The 5765-nt window shown below is 38.9% G+C and overlaps 1 non-coding gene across 1 annotated transcript; it reads left to right on the top strand.

The window, feature by feature from the left end:
• The first annotated feature begins 5375 nt into the window (after nucleotides 1-5375).
• LOC112486061 lies at nucleotides 5376-5521 on the top strand. Its single transcript, XR_003048604.1, has one exon. It is a non-coding gene; the product is annotated as a U4 spliceosomal RNA (small nuclear RNA).
• Nucleotides 5522-5765: the final 244 nt, after the last annotated feature.

The following is a 5765-nucleotide window of genomic DNA, read 5'->3' as shown; positions in this document are numbered from 1 at the left end:
CCTGACTCAGACATCAGCTGAGATTTCAACTCCCTGCAGCCATTTGGTTGAAAAGATTTCATAATGATTTTCAAGAGAGCTTTTAAAGTTTGTATTTCATCTCAAGGAAAGAGAGAATGCATTTGTTCTCTGCTTCAAATCAGAAATGTGCTTGACTTTGTAAAGATTGCATAGAGAGAAAAACCACCTGTAATCTCTTAAAAATATTTTCCCATTGCATACATCTTCTGTCCAATATTTCAGTAAATGTTTGAAGACCTACTCAGCATCCTTTCCTTACCTACTTCTGTGGTAATATATTCTGAAATTATAACATCAGAGCTTATTAGTCTTTGCAGTATGCTGAGATATATTAGTAAACTCCTGGCTATTATTCATTTATCCAGTAAACTTTGCTTGAGAATCTACCATGTGCCAGGCAGGGTATTAGGTACTAGAGATCCAAAAGTAGATAAAACAGGTCCTTACCTTAAAAGTGGTCATTGTCTAATGGGAAAACAGACAGATAAGTAGATAATTATTTCATTGATGTGTTCCTATTATCAACAATATGAGCAGCTGCTATGTTCCATGTGTTCAGGTTAGATGCTGAGGATATAAACTAAAAATCTGCTCTTCGCCAAAAGGGTAATACTATCAAGGTAAAGCAAAGATAAATTTTTTAAAAAATAGTTTAAAAATCAGGAGGAAATAATCATTCTGAAATTATGTAGCAATGACATAGAGTTTGCCTGGGATAAACCTATGCCTTTGAAAATGGCGTGAAAGAACATGAAGAAGGCAGTCAGGAAGACAGAAAATGAGAAGGAAGATGAACGATCCCCCTGGTGAGTTAGCAGCCTGACAATGTCCCCATCTGGCTTTGAGGAAGCAGGCTAACTAAGGTCACTGTGTTCTCCTTAGAGATTTTTCCATGAGTTGCATTAATGCCACAAGATTAGCAGATTGTTTACATGACAATCAGTCCTGGGTATTGAGGATGGGAATGGAGGAAAACCGTGGTTAGTAGCTGAGTGTAAAATTTTCCTAACATAACTTCTGGGAAAAATACCAACTGCTTTTTGGATATATCCTTTTACCCATTTACTTTTATTACAACTCAGAACCACTTTTTATATTTACTTAGCTTTGGGGTTTATAGTGACTTCTAGTTATTTCACTTGAGTAACATTCTTGATTAGTATACACATGAGCCCTGTATTTTCTCTAAAACAATGCCAAGTTCGGCTTTCCCCTCAGCAAGGGGAAACTTAATCAACATTTTGTTAATTTCTAGAATTGTTTCAATTTGCCCTTTTTGGGGGTTTCTACCTGCCCAGAGAAAATGGGAAATGTTCATAGATAAAGAATACAGTAAATGAGATATAAAATTAACAGGGAACTAATCCAGTTCTCGGGATGATTCAGGAAATCTAGACAGTTTGGGAAACTATTGTGCCAGGTTGTATGTGAAATATTAACCCACGTATAAAGGGGAAGGGAAGTCACGAGATAGCCTTGCAATCCCTTTGTTTACCCTATAGCTCCCACTACTTCTTTCAACTAATCTTGGCCTCTGCTGCCCCCAGAAAAACTAAACCACATTCAAAATGCAAGTAGGAACCCAAAAAAAGGTTAAATTTTAGCTTGTAAGCTTACAGAGCTGAGCTCCTTACATAAGCAATAGATTTGAAAGACTAGTTAAGCAGCCATCTCTTCCATTCCTCTCCCAGCCCCAATGGGAAGAGCAAATAAAACCTTTGTGGATTGTAGGGGGCAAGAGTTTGGAAAAAAAGTAAGAGAATTAGAAATGATATGACAGTCCTGTTCTTTGCCCATCCCACACAAGAACTTCTGGGATGAAAGGGAAGTGGTTCTCCCTTTAAGCTTAAGGATCTGAGACAGACCCCAATGAGAAGCCAGCAGCCCTGCCGGCCCTCTGCCACAGAGAAGAATGGTGGACTGCATGACAGGACTAGAAAGAGCCCTGAGTTTCCTCCCAGTCTCTGAGTGACACAGCAGAGTGTGTGAAATTCCATGCCCCAGATTCCAAGAGAGACACAGAAGCTGGCAGGCAGAGAGAACTACAGCCCTGACGGTCCCACCATATAGTCAGCAGAATTCTGGGATAGTCCTGAGATTCCCATTTGCTTGTGTCTGCCTTGTATATTCCTCTCTGCATGAGTGAGTATGGTATTTGTGAATATGCTAAAGTTTGACAACTGTGATCAGATCATCTTATGACAAAGGTGAAGGGAATTTGAAGATGTAATGAAGGTGCCTAGTGGGGTAAAGGGGGTCAAATATGTGGTGACAGAGAGAAATCTAACTATGGGAGGTGAACACACAATGTAAATACATATATGCCTTACTATTAAAGTGTACAGCTGAAGCTTAATGGATTTCATTAACCAATGTCACCATAAAATAATTAACTAATTGATTGATTGATTAATTAAGGTGCCTTATCTGCTGACTTTGAGTTAATCAAGAGATTATCCTAAGTGGACCTACCCAATCAGGTGAGCCCTTTAAAAGGTCTTTCCTGTAGGAAGAGATTGGAAGTGAAAGAGATTTTCCTGTTGGCCCTGAAGAAGCAAACACTCAAGCTGTGCGGAGAGCCTATGAGAGGGCCACATAGCAAGCAACTGAGGGTGGCACTAGAAGCTGAGAGTGGTTCCTGACTGACAGTTGATAAGAAAACGAGGACCCCAGTCATATAACAAGGAAATGAATTCTGCCAGCAGCCTGAATGATCTTAGAAGCAGATGCTTCACCAGAACCTTCAGCTGCAAATATGACCTGTCCAACTCCTTGATTTCAGCCTTGGAAGACACTGAGCAGTGGGCCCAGCTAAACTGCTGACCCACAGAAATTGTGAAATAACATATAAGTGTTGTTTTACACCACAGGTTTGTAATTATTTGTTGTGCAACAAAATAAAAAAAACTAATTCACATAGCCAGGAATGAGAGGATACAGGATTAGACCATGAGGCTAAGGACTGGACGGGAAATGGGTAACAACTCTGTGAATGCCAGCATGGATAGGGACACTGAAGGCTCAGCAAGATAAGCACTTCCTCAGGGGACAGCAGCAAAGACCTAGATGTGTTTAAGTGAGACACAGAAATATGCTGCCTACTTGGGATGTCATTTGTACCTCTCCGCAAGCCAAGCTTAACAGCAACCCCAGCAGCAAAAAGTCGTGACAGTACTGAAAATCCTAAATTTGACTCAGTTTTGAACCTGAAATGTGTAAGAAAAATGTCAGCAGTGCCTGAGTTTATTTCTAAATAGTTGGATTAAGTTTTTTGTCTCAGACAAAATAGAAGTTCTGGCTAGAAATGTTCAGTTGCACTGGGGAGAGAGGTTTCATTTTTACACAGTCCAGTGTGGCATGTGAAATCTATTTCCACCCCCACAGTCTTTAGTTGTATCAATAGGCAGGATCATCCTAGAGAAACACAGAGACAGGATATAAATAGCCTCTTCTCTCCAACATAGTTAACCTTGAGGAAATCAGTTTAAAATGAACATCAAATGTGTCTTAAGAAGTTGTCTCAGAGACTTCCAGGGTAAAAAAGAGCAAAATAAAGCCAGAACGCAGACCCTCGCTCACTCCAAACCTAACAAAATGAACACCAGATGAATGTTAAAGCCAGCAGCACTCAAAGGGAGGGACATAACTGCACAGTAACATTTGAAATAGTGACTAGACAAAGAAGATTCCAGGAATCAAGATATATTGCCTCCCCCTCCAGTCTCTCCCACCCTCACCCATCCCCCACCCCTACTCAAGTAATCCGTAGGACAAAGGGTGAAGTGACAACATTCTGGAAAAAGTTCACTAATTTCTTCAATGAGGCAAGAAATAAACAGAGAGGGAAAACAACAGCCAAGGGATACCCTGGAGAATCTTCTTCACTATAAACTCACCATTTTGTTCTCTCTAGCCAAAAGTAAGCAAGTAAATGAAGATTTTACCCAAAATATATAAATAACATCAAGCAAGGTAAACAATGCAATAGAAAGATGGGTAAAATCCACAAACAAATGTCTCAAAAGAGAGGAAACAAAAATTATAAACATGTAAAAAGAAGTTCAACCTCAGAGTAATCAGCAAAATGGTTTAACACCACAATGAGATTTTTTTACATGCGACAAATTGGAAAGCATTAAAAAGCAGGGCAATAACAAGTGTGGGTGAAGACATAAAGGAGTGGGGATTAACATAAACTGCCAGCTAGTGTATAAATTATAAGCCTCGGAAAGCAATTCATCATTGTTTTGGGTTGGAGGATCTGATATCACATTTAGCTGTGCTGCCCTAAGGCTGTGAGTTTTGAGTGGAGCCCAGAGCTAAAGAAGTCACTGCAGCAGCCACTATGGAAATCAGTGTGGAAGGAAGTTCCTCAAAGAATCAAAATCAGAACTGTCATATGATTTAACAATTTCACTTCTGGGTATTTATCCAAAGAAAACAAAAACACTAACCTGAAAAAATATGTGCTCCCCCATGTTTATTGCAGCACTATTTACAACAGCTTAGATATGGGAGCAATCTCATCCCTCGTCCATTGATGAATGATGAGTGGATAAAGAAAATGTCATTCATTCATATGTGTGTGTGTGTGTGTGTATACATATGTACATATGTATATATGTTATATATACTGTGTGTGTGTGTGTATATACACACACATATAATTCCATGGTGTATATATATGTGTATACATATGGGCATTATGCTAAGTGGAATAAGTCAGACAGAGAAAGACAAATCGTGCATGATCTCACTTATATACTGAAAATAAAAAACAAAAACAAACTCATTGATACAAAGAACAGAGTTGCCAGAGGTGGGGCTGGGGTGGAGGAAATGGATAAAGGTGATCAAAAGATACAAACTTCCAGTTATAAGATAGATAAATCCTGGAGATGTAATGTACAGCATGGTGACTACAGTTAAAAAAGAAAGAAAAAAGAAGTCTCAAGAGGTCCAAGCTTTGACTTACTTCACCCTTCCACTCCATGCTCATGATCAGTAGATTTAGGGGAACTCCAGGTATTTGTGGTAAGCCCTAATAAAAGAATTATAGCAAAGACCCCTAGAGTCCTTCTCTGCTGATAACTACTCACCTTTTAAGCAATAGCTCCTAGCTTGCTGCTGGGCCCAGTTAAGACTAAATGCCTCCACAAGGCCCGCTGCTCATCATGAACCAGGTATAGATTCACTGTTTCAGTTATCTATTGCTGCATAACAAAGCACTCCAAAACACAGTGGCTTAAAACAACACGCCAGGTAACAGAGATCTCTTTGCAACGATCAGAAAGAAGAGATAGACTCAAATGGTGATTTTTAAATCTCCTGATGATTTTTAAATTACACTCGTAAGTTTTGTGCAGTGGCAGTATCGTAGCCAATGAGGTTTATCCGAGGCACGCTTATTGCTAATTAAATTACACTTGCAGATTTTAATAATTCCACCAGTGAGTACTTTCTACTTTACTATGGAAATAATTTCCAGGTTTTTATTGACTTAAATAGATATGTTTATGAACTGTAGAAATGGAGAATTGTAGGAACTATGGGAATGAACTGTAGTAAGGAGTAGGTAAAGTATTTCCTATATAATTCTCCACTTTCTCAGAATTATAATACTTGAGAAAATTTTAGAACACAATTATTCTGAAATCGTAAAGTAAATGCAAGTTAGTGTTGCTGTTTATTCTCAAGTGATTCCTTGCTAGGAAATCAACCTGACAAAACCTGGCTGCAGAGAA

The sequence above is a fragment of the Pteropus alecto genome, unplaced genomic scaffold (assembly GCF_000325575.1).
Source record: "Pteropus alecto unplaced genomic scaffold, ASM32557v1 scaffold25, whole genome shotgun sequence".
Taxonomy (NCBI): Eukaryota; Metazoa; Chordata; class Mammalia; order Chiroptera; family Pteropodidae; genus Pteropus; species Pteropus alecto.
The sequence above is the reverse complement of the archived record's forward strand: the minus strand, read 5'-3'. Positions and strand labels throughout refer to the sequence as shown.